Source organism: Heptranchias perlo, chromosome 33, assembly GCF_035084215.1.
Source record: "Heptranchias perlo isolate sHepPer1 chromosome 33, sHepPer1.hap1, whole genome shotgun sequence".
Taxonomy (NCBI): domain Eukaryota; kingdom Metazoa; phylum Chordata; class Chondrichthyes; order Hexanchiformes; family Hexanchidae; genus Heptranchias; species Heptranchias perlo.
Genome location: NC_090357.1, coordinates 28,067,307 through 28,079,214, shown reverse-complemented (window position 1 = coordinate 28,079,214; position 11,908 = coordinate 28,067,307).

Genomic DNA, 11,908 nt, shown 5'->3' with positions numbered 1-11,908 from the left:
GATTAAATGAAGTAGGGTAGGACAAGGCTCGTGTGGAGTATAAATAACATTACACCAGTTGGGCCGAATGGCCTGTTTCTGTGCTGTAAATCCTATGTAATTCTAGGCAATTTTGACCCTGGCCAGGTGACAGCAGGTTGGCAGCTGTTGGAAGAACTCTGTAGTAAGTGTAAAATTTCCCTTTCTGTTTCTGGAATGCTTCTGTGGGACCCACAAGGAAAGTTGCCGCCTCCCCTGTCTTCGACTCCCCCCTTCCCTCCCATGAGACCCCCTTAAAACCCCCTCACCGTGACTCTGCTGCTTGCTGGCTTGGCTTCCTTTGGTGCAGGCCTGAGGCCCCTGGACACCCGACCTTCCTCTCCCGCCTGCCGGTCAGGTGCTACTTTCCACCTGATTGGACGCACAGCTAACCGGCGGCACACAGACGAGGCCTGGGAATTAAAATCCCCCGGGCCTGAAATCTAGGCCAGTGAGTGCATTTTACACTTTGTCCCATCCCCTGTGTGCTCAAAGCCCACTGTAGGGGGGTTTAAAATCAACTCTCTGGAGTCAACATCGTGAACCTTGAAAGGATGCTGGGGAAAAAGGTGTCCAATTTGAAGCGCCAAGACAAGCAATGAGGATCACTGTCAATTCATTTACACTGGCATATATGAGGAAGGGAACCAATTATCTTACATTCGTAGAAATGCATGTTGCAGGAGACCAGAGATATTAGCCATGTTTATCTGAATATTTTTGCATAAGAATATTATAAATCTGAAGTTAGCCAATGCCTTGCTTTAAGTGAAGCACAAAAGAGAGGCATTGAGAATATTTCAAAAGTATTACAACAGGCTACAAGACGTAGAATTATCTACCATCTGCTGAGAAAGATTGTTCTCTAGCTATTCTTGCGAACAGATAGAACTGACTATACAAAAGTACTGATTTTGTTTTTCTATTTTCAGCTAGAAAGGTGCTTCCCATTTCAGTCTACTAGATGATTGTACAGCCTATGTTTCTCTCTGCAAAATTACTCTCAAGCAATGCAACCCATTCCTTTCTTTGTAGCCACATGTGTGCCAAGGCTGGTGGTGAGTTGCAGCAAATGAAACCCCATTCCTGCTAAAAGGAGGCTGTTATAGAGGTCATAAACTGGGAGATCATGAGTTGGGAGGCCATAAACTGGGAGGTCAGAAGCTGGGAGGCCCTACTGGTGAACACTGAAGTTTATGGAGATAGTCTCAACAAGTGCATATGTTTCAGAGTATGTGTTCAGCCACAAAGCACAGTGTTATTAAATTAAGCGATGTATATAATACGAACTAATTAGTCAACCTTCGCCTCTTTTTTACAGAAAGGTCACAAGCCCATGATGAGGAAGCCACATTAGCAAGACTATCAAACATTTCTCGGCATCACTTGTAATCATTGCCCCAGACACAGGGCATTAATGAGGTTGATGAGGCAACCCAGAGTGAGCTGCTGAACGTGACTGAGGAAGGGGTAGAGGAGAAGGTGAAGAAGGAGCTGTTTTATGTATGCTGAGGCAACTCCAACCACAGATCCTGCTGAGTTGCTGCCTGATTCTGATCTCGTAGGACCACTAATGAAGCACAAGGGGATAGAATTGGCTATCAAAATAACAGTGAGGCTAATGGCGGTCGCTGTTATTTGTATGTAAATGGTACAGTAACTTCAGGCGAGGGGCAGATGCGCGGTTAAATGCCAATATCCAAAAGTTGCTGCCCGAGCTGTGACATTCTGCTGTTAGCTTCGTGAAAACGGCATCTCGCTGTCTGTCTCACCATTGACATGCATTGAATGACGTGAAGTTGCTGTATTTATGCAGCAGATATGAACTAAATCCGCCGCAGATATTTAGGGCTATTAATTAGTAGCAGTAAGCACCCTTTTAATTGTTAATTACTGCCAATCAACCTCCCTGGCACTGAAAATTACGTGTGGAGTCTCATTTCTTCAGTTTTTGAATTTTTCAGAGAGATTTTAAAAGTGTCAAATTTTAAATTAAAAATGTTTTTTCTTACTTTTCCTTTCTGTCTTTTTTCTCTATTAATCCAATCTTTCTTTCCCTCCCTTTATTTCTCCCTTTATTTCTCTTTCTGTACCTGATTTGACATTGAATTCACCCCCTTTAATTCACCCTCTTTCTCTGTCCTCCCTGTGTTTATTTCCCAATCCCTAAATCTCATTGATTAAGGAGATACCCTGTTGGTTGCCCATTTCACTCAGATCCCAGATACCCTCTTTCCCTCACTGCCCCGTTATCAGATCGCACTTTCAGCAACTCCGTGAGCTAAAATGTTTTGAGGTGAAGGGTGCAGGGGGCAAGTCTGACTAACGGCAGATGCCCTGCTACAGCAAATTCTGGCCCAAGCATGAACTTTTCACTTGCTGTACAAGGTGCTGTCAGTTGGTCTGTGTAGAAATGCAGATTCTATCGCTCGATTGAGCATTGCTGTGAAGCACAGGTCCTTTGCTTTGCATACTGACATTGAGCAGCATACAGCAGAGAGATCAGCTGGAACATCTGTCAAGAATGTTTCCAATGATGATGCTGAGGTGTTAAGGTCCATTGTCCAAGACACAATAGAGGGTGGTTTGATATATTTGTAAACTCCCAAAGGACAACCAGCAAGCATTGATTTGCACCACAGGTCTCTGAAAACAGAGATTAGAGGCCCCAGTTAGGACTTGGCCTCCATTCGTGACGAGTGTAGAAGCAGAAGACCAAGTTGCTGCCAATCTTTCGCTTCTGGGAAAGCGACTGAACAAGGACTCCAAAGCTGGTAGACCCCCACAGCTGCAACAGGACAAGGCTGTTCCTGGCACACAGACAAGGCCATCAGGATCTGTAACTCATACAACAACAATTACTGTTTTTATAGCATCTTTAACATACTGAAATCTCCAAAGGCACTTTGCAAAGGGCTGAGAGCACCAAACAGGAGTTAGGAGAAGAGTTAGGAAAGGTGACTGAAGATGTAATCAAAGAGAATGGTTTGAGGAGGTTTTTGAAGATACAAAATGATTTAGCGAGGTGGATGGGATTAAGAGGAGAATTGCAGCATGCCAGGGGCTTGCTTGATGGCTGAAAGCTCTGTTACTGATGATGGTGCGGAGGGAGCAGAGGGGAGAGGAGGGGAGCACAGTAGGATTGAGTCATCAGAACGATGGATGCAAGCTGAGATGTAGGCTGGAGGATGCTGCAGGAGTAGGGTGAGGTGAAGGGTGAGCGACTGATAAACAACAAAGAGGTAAGGTGGCTTAAAGAATCGGAAATAGGTCCTTGGAAAACCTCTCAGAAATCCTCCACACCAACGCCTTCTAATAGGACTTAATTTAATAGTTGTACAGAAGAAAAAACTTGGGCAATAGTACACATAACACACAGTCATGTAAAACATTAAAACTAAGGAAAATAAACATTGTTTTATGCATAACAATGGAGAAAAAGGGAGCTTTAGTTAAAAGTATCCACAAAGTTCTGTATTTTGTCCCTTTGTTGTAGAAATTGCTGTCTGTAGATCTCATGAGAGAAACATCTTTTTAGATGAGGAGGAACAGAAACCCTTGTCAGAACATCGGCCACTTGGGCATCGGCCGATGTTCTGACAAGGGTTTCTGTTCCTCCTCATCTTCTTCCTAGGGCCTGTCTTTAAGTCATTACTCTCACTGTATGGGGTAGCAGCAAATCCTAAAAATGCCCCTCCTACGGCCTTGTATCACCTGGGCCATGGTCGCCTCCTCCAAACTTTATAGCTCTGAGATACTTGTTGGAAGAATTGGATTGGGATTTGCTGTTTATATCTAGGATCTCAGAATGATGGCATTCGGTTCAGGGAATTGTCCTCCAGAAACCAGCTCATTTACAGAAATTGTCACAGTGAGTAGTTAATATGAATAAATGCAGTACTGCACAGATTTATTAATTAACATCATAACACAATTGGAAGACATCATGGACCTGTCATAAAGTTTAACACTATGGTTAGCCCCATTATAACATTCAGTATTAATGATCAGAGTAAAAATAAATAATAATCAATATAAATTGACAGATTTTAAATATTCACTCCCATAGCACTAGCTGGGTTTAACCCCAAACTAATAGTGAAGTGCATTTTCCCAGATTACAGCATCTTCACTAGAGATTTCAAAGTTCAAAGTAGTGGCCGTCTACTTTCAGGGTCTCTGTAACTTTCAATTGCAGAAGATACAAGGGTTGAATTTCCACGGGAGATCTTCTGCTCGTCTGCCGTTGGAAGATTCCCGAAATCCTGAAGAAACGGTGTAAACACCCTGGAGAACCCCCACAGAAATTCAACCCCACAGACTCTCTCGTGTAGAAACAGATTCGTTGGAATGTGGAACTGTTCAGTCAGTTTCAATGACGTATTGATTTGGCTTTTGTTAAGTGCTCCTGCTTGGTAATCTTATTCTTCTCTTCCTGAAATCTATAACCTTTTAAACCCATTGTTCTTCTTGAAAAAACCTCCACAAATCTTGTCCCAAAGACTAACAACTTTCCAAAAGGTTTAGATTTAGATGAACCTTAAGCTATTACAACTAAACATCACTTCAGGGAATTGGACCAATCATAGCAAATAAATCCATTGTCGTCAACCATTTTAAAAGAGATATTTCAGCCAGGGAAATTGCAGAGGCAAAGTGGGTAAAATTTGTCTTGAGCAGCAGCAAATTGGCAGCTTGTTTTACATTCCATCTGATTTCCTATCCCACTGACATTGTTTTATGAGTGCGTGCCTCTGTGTTGACGCAGGTAGGACGCCAGGACACAGTGGGTGACAATGTGGCAGCAGCTGAGGAACTGGGAGTGCCCGGGTAGTCATTGGAAAACCTGGCCTCTTCCTCCGAGGCAGCCCCATGATGTGAAAGACGGAAAAGCTTGTCTAGCTGCGCGCACAGTGACATTTGCCTCTGAACAATTAGTGGGTGAGTATAAGGGAATTGAAATACTTTACAAAAGCACAAGAAATTGAAACTACATGTTATGAGCCTTGCCCAGCCTTTACCGACCTTCTCTTGCCAGCTCGACTCCAACCTTGTCCTCTCCCTCAGACTTTCCTGCCTATAATATCCAATGCCTCCTCCTCCTGCGGACTGAGGGTTTTCTGTGATGGTGATCCTTCACTTTATTTTCTAAATAGCAAGAAGCTAGGAACTGTGGAAAAGCAGAGAGATTTAGATGTCCAAGTACAGAAATCACTAAAAGCTAGTGGACGGGTACAAAAAACAATTAAAAAGGTTAATGAAATGTTTGCCTTTATCTCAACGGGACTGGAATACAAAGGGGTGGAAGTTATGTTACAGCTGTACAGAGCTCTGGTTAGACCCCCATCTAGAGACTGTGTTCAGTTCTGGGCACTGCACCTCAGGAAGGATATATTGGCCTTGGAGGGGGTGCAGCGCAGATTCACCAGAATGATACCGGGGCTAAAAGGGTTAAGTTATGAGGACAGGTTGCATAGACTGGACTTGAATTCCCTCGAATAAAGAAGACTAAGGGGTGAACTAATTGAGAAGTTTAAGATGATTAAAGGATTTGATAGGTTAGATGGAGTTAAACTATTTCCTCTGCTGGAAGCATCCAGAACAAGGGGGCATAACCTTAAAATTAGAGCTAGACTGTTCAGGGGTGATGTCAGAAGCACTTCTTTACACAAAGGGGAGTGGAAATCTGGAACTCTCTCCCCCAAAAAGCTGTTAAGGCTGGGGATCAATTGAAAATTTCAAAATTGAAATTGATAGATTTTTGTTAGGCAAGGATATTAAGGGATACAGAACCAAGGCAGCTAAATGGAGTTAAGTTACAGATCAGCCCTGATCTAATTGAATGGCGGAGCAGGCTGGAGAGGCTGAATGGCCTACTCCTATTCCTAAGTTCCTGTGTCTGTTACCCTCCCGTGTTACTATTTTTCCTTTGGAGGGAGATAAAATGATAGCACAGGCTGCGAGGGTCTTAGAGACTTGCCCTATATGAGGTCATGCATGCCATGATGATGAAAGGTGAAGGTGCCTTGTCCCTTTGAAAGAAATGTCCTTGAAGACTAGCAACAGGCTTGTGGCGGGCACAGTGAGTTGAGAGAATGGTTTTGAGTACAGAAGCTGCTTGAATGTTTGGAGAAGGGGATTCTTTGTCACCAGCTGCTGAGAGAGAAATCGAGTATGATAAGTAAAGTGGTGAGTGAAGCTGAATGAGTGGCACCAGAGCCTTGTCTTGATTAGATTATTTATCGCTGTTCAAAATACACATACAAAGTTATAGTTAGATGTTGTGAGGGGAGTTTTCAAGCTGGATAGAATTTATGATAGTCCGGACAATATTCGCACCTCGGTGACTTGCAATGTTCTGGAAGTCTTGGGTATACATGTTTTGATGATTTGCATTCTACCTTTGATGGGAGCTCACCTAGCAGGTAATTTAAAGTATTTGTGACAGATCAATGAATTAAGCAATTCCATTCAATTAAAAACCCTTGGTGATTAATATGTTGGGGTAATGGTTTCAATTGACAACTATGTCTGGGGTGATGATACATGGGTAAAGCTCGTGAGAGGGACAGCGCCAATGAATCTTTGTAGTCCCTTTGACAGATAGCTGTGTAGTCAGGTGCTTCCAATCTTGGACTCATAGGTGGGCACTTAGGCTCAACATAGGATTCAGTCAGAAAAAAACAAGTAAATCGAGATAGATTGGTGGCTCCAAATAAAAAGTATTTTTAAGTATGGGATCAATTTTATGTTGAGAGTCTGTGCAGGACAAATGCCTTTCTTGTTTCAAGGATAATAGGTTGTTATTACTGTAAAATACTGTTTGTACTGAGTGCTTTTCATTTACCTGTTTAATGTTAAATAAACTCATCTGTTGGTTCATAGCCCAAGCCTCAGTCTGATAGAGTACATATTTATTAGTCTATTGAAGATGAGGAGATCACAAAGTGGAATGTGAGATATTACAGTAAGCAAGAGCACATTGGCAAGGCTAACTGCTTGATCCCAAGATCTCACTACATTTACCTAGATCCCGGGCAGATAAAGACGCATTCTGGATCATAGGGGATGTGAAGTCCACTTACAGGAGTGGTCATTGATGCTGAACATTAGTCGCATATGTAGCACAAAAACCGAAAAATATAACAAGCACCTTCATCCAGATGGTACCCTCTTTACCTGTACACTTTGATTAGTAGATGTGAAGTTTGCCCTTGTCTCTAGGCCATGAATTTCCCGAGTGGAAGCTACACTTAAAGGTTGAAATTCCTCTGAGTGCTACTTTTAGCATGGTCGTTAATCCAGTCACCTTAAATTCAAGTGTCTGCCATTTTAACAAAGCCATTAACCAGTTTCAAATAGGAAAATTGTGAATTTTACCCTGTGAGGGGGTTAACCAAGGTATCACAAATAGCACATTGAGGCATTTCTACCTCACCAAGGTTGTTGCTGACACAGCATCTGACAGGGAAAAGAGGGACACGGATCATTATCAAGCCATCAGCGGTTCCTGGTTTGACACTATCAGTATCAAGTATTCCCAGATCAGGTGTAGCACTGGTTATACGCAGAGTAAAGCCCCTCTATTCTTCTCCACCAACCGCCCTAACCACAGTCCCAAAAGAGCCCCCTTATTATGCCAGTGTAAAACTTCCATTTCACACACCATCGGGTTAAGTTTCCGTGGGTGGAAGATCTACGGAAAACCTGGGGAAACGGGATAAATGCCGTTTATGCCATTTTCCAGGTTATCCATGGATCTTCTGTCGTAGTTATGGCAGACAATCAGGGGAATGCCCGTGTAAATAATTGATGCATCTGTCCTATGGCCTGTCTGAGTGAGATTGACAGCCATTGTAAATTATGGGAGGTTTTGTGCTATAGGCTCATGTGGACAAGAACTGAGTTGAGACAATTAAAACTAATTTTCCTTAGTATCCCTATAGTCAGCAGAAAGAGGAGATTTCCGTCCTCTAAGCTTAGGATAGATTAAAACCCACAGAGGTGAAAGGACAGTCTGTTAGCTTACTGTCCCTTACAGTAGCACAAATAAATTCAAATAGCACTTGTACCATTATTTCTTGGCTTTGTCTGCAGTACATGGTGCCCCTTCTCTCTTTGCACCTGTACCTATTAATAAGTCTTTGGACTTAGTAGCTAACATAGTTGCCAACTTCTTGCATTTTGAGCGAGCAATCAGCGTCTGGATGCCTGTTCACGTCATTTGCATGGTGTCTGAAAACTCACCAATTTTTGTGTCCTTTAAAATCGGCCCACAGTATCTTGTGACTTATCTCTTTAGGGAATGGGCTACATTCACAGATGCAAAGAAGCAATAAGTCCCAAGATATTGTGGGGTGATTTTATAAACTCAGAACCATCGTCACAGGCAAGGTGAATAGCGTACTGAAGGGAGATAACACTATTTACCACAAAGGAGATGGGGTTTTATTTTGGCTGTAAAACTATGTTTTGGAAATTCACTTACATAGAATTACATAGAATGTACAGCACACAAACTGGTCTATGCCAGTGTCTATACTCCACAGGAGCCTCCTCCCTCCCCTCCTCATCTCACCCCATCAGCATAATCTTCTATTCCTTCCTTCATCATTTGTTTATCCAGCTTCCCCTTAAATGTATCACTTAATGCTGCATCAAAATCTGTCAGTAAAACCTTCAGAAAGTTCCTTTACAACTCATAGTTGGTGAGATTGCTATCACTGAGCTGAAGGCTGTTAATTCAAGGTCTTTTAAAGCAGATGAGGCATCTGTTTTAAATTTCACCAAACTCACGTTAATATAAAGTGATCACATTAAGCCACTATTAATTTAACAAGTAGACACATAACAACCCTTGGTGAAATAATCATGTCAATATTGCTGAATATCAATTTGTAATTATCTAATTTAAACAGATCAGATTATTGCAATCTCATTTAAAATGCATTGAAACTAATAGGGATGTAACAATGTTCGAACTGAAAGATCCAGGTACAGATTGAACTAATAAGCCAAGCTCATCAGGACTTTACCCCCCAGAAAGCAAATAGCCTGCCTCAGAGGTAATAAGCACATGAATCAAGACACGGATAATGGTAGAGCAAAAAGAATATATTTGATCTCCTGTGTAATTATTTGGCATTTTCTACGTACGCATAACAAAATAAAATAGGATGCTAGTACTAAGAAGGCATTTAATTGAAAAAAGTGCTCTTTATTTAATTAAACACCAGCATTTATTACATATTAAAAGTGCTTGCATAGCCTCCCTTGGAGTTGCTATGCTAAGAGAGGTAACACTGAGTAAGAAACATCAAATTGCTAGGCCCTTGTGACTTGGCAGTCTGTTGGAGGAGATAACGGATCATCAGTTTCTCTGACAGTATTGAGCCAATATATATATATATATATATCCTCTGCTACCTCATGGAACCAACCTTACGACTAACAGGCCACCTTCAGTTCTTGGACTTAAGATCTGGAATACAGGCTTCTGAATTGTCCGCTGAATCTAAAACCTGAATATATTTGAATGCTCAGCGAGAAACACATCTATAAGACTATTGCACCAGTAATTTTTCTTAGCTCTAAATGCTGAATCACAATACACTTCAAAATGCTGGAAACTACTAAAAATGTCAAAGATTAAAGTTTCCTGGTGGAACATGCCCCCCAAATTCTCTAGGTAAAAAATAATTAATGATCACTTCTTTCTTAAAACATTTCTAAATCCACCATTTCAAAAGTGCACATTTGTGTACTTCATTTTTTCCCTAAAATACAACTGATTGAAGTTCATGTGTCACTGCACTCCTGTTGTAATTGCTTCTTTTCATATGTCCTACTTTTGGATTTCAGTTTTCACTGCTGTTTTGTAGGCATATGCAGCAGCCAATTTGCACACAGCAAGGTCCCCCAAACAGCAATGAGATAAATACTAGTTCATCTGTTTCAGTGATATTGATTGAGGGAAGAATGTTGGCCAGCACAACACGAGAACATCTGCTCTTCTTCAAATAATGCCATGCGATTCTTTGGATTTAGCTAATTGTGCACTTTCATTAATGGTGTACTCCCTTAGAATTGTGCTGCAGAACAGATTACATATCGGAGCCATGGAGTGGGGCTTGCATCCTTCAACTTTCTATCTCAGAGTTGAGATTATTGCTGAGTCAAACTCACACTTGACAAAATCCCAAAGGCAGTGAAAATGCAAGATGGGGGAATCCAGAAGAAGGCAGCATAACCTTAAAATTAGAGCGAGGCTGTTCAAGGATGATGTCAGGAAGCACTTCTTCATACAAAGGTTAGTGGAAACCTGGAGCCCTGTCCCCCAAAAAGCTGTTGAGGCTGGGGGTCAATTGAAAACTGCAAAACTGAGATTGATAGATTTTTATTAGGCAAGGGTGTTAAAGGTTACGGAACCTAGGCGGGTAAATGGAGTTAAGATACAGATCAGTCGTGTTCTAATTGAATGGCGGAAGAGGCTTAAGGGGCTGAATGGCCTACTCCAGTTCCTATGATGTTCCTGTGTTCCTATATGCACATAACTGAAGACATCAGAACAACAACAAATCACCCGTTCCGGTAATACCACACACTGCTCCTGGCTTATGTAGGATTCAACTGATAATGAGTTATTCATAAACCTGCATTACCACCCACCTCCTGTGAAATCAGAATTCTCAATCTCAGTTTTAATTTCCCACATATTTGCTCCAGGACTGTCTTTATGCTGGTGTGGGCCTCATTAAATATTTCATGCTTAACTTTAGGGATTTGGTACTTGACTCATGAGCCATAGCTTTAGATCACAACCTCGTCCGTCTGCAAAGAATAAGATGAATGTTAATTTAAAAGCACAGACACAGAGCACGGGCATTGAGATCCACAGGTTAATTACTTCCCAGCAGCTATTCATTATTCAGTTGTCCTTCCTTAAACCTCCTGTTTAATTTACAATTGGCAATGATAAAAGACTCCTGAGCAGCACCATGGTAATTGGCACACAGCATTAGTGCCATGTATGCCAATTCTTAACATTGGGTGCCTGCTCCAGTGCAACAGAATGGAACATTCCCTTTGGGCATTCACTCTCTGCAAATATGTGGTTGGAGACAGAGCAGAATCAGTGAAGCCCAGGGCATTCAAGAAGTCAGCAATGCAGAAGAATGGTTTCTTAGTGATGCAGTGTGTGTGGTATTGAACCATGGTTTGATGTCTGTGCTGAGTTAATTGATCTCAGTGGGGTGAATGGTAAGGGCACTACAATGAGCCCCCTGGTCCCCAGGTTAGGGAAGTGAAAATTGACCTAGTTCTTGATCACCATCCATTAACTCCTACTGGAAGTGCTTACGTGTGGACACCAGCTGAAGATACACCCACTTTCGACTGTGATGACCTTCAAGGGCAAATGGACAGAACTCCAGGACATTGTGAAGGATGATCAGCCAGCCTGGTTCAGGAATAGAACCTGGAAGGATGGAGCTATCATAGCGGAGGGAGTGGGGAACAGAATTCTTCCTGCTCACCTACAGATATCCCTGGAAACCAATGGGTAGAGTGTTTGATGGTGCTAGCTCAACAAGTGGCAGGGAATAGGTCTGGTTAGCTGTGCACTTTTATCTGGTTAAACTCCAGTCGCACACTTGAGCGTTTCTAAGCCTTGGTTCTGCCCACGCTTGCCTAAGCTCTCTGAACTTGGTTAAGTGGGTTGTGTCCCTATTGGGGAAATAGAATCCCTCCAGATGGGCGCAGATTTCTCAGTAGCGTGATTTGGAGACTCTTAAGCATAATGACAGCTTTCCACACATCAGACACTCTGACTAAAGGAAAAGAGCAAACAAGACCAGTCAGCACCTGAGTCAGGTACAAAAAATAGCTGCTT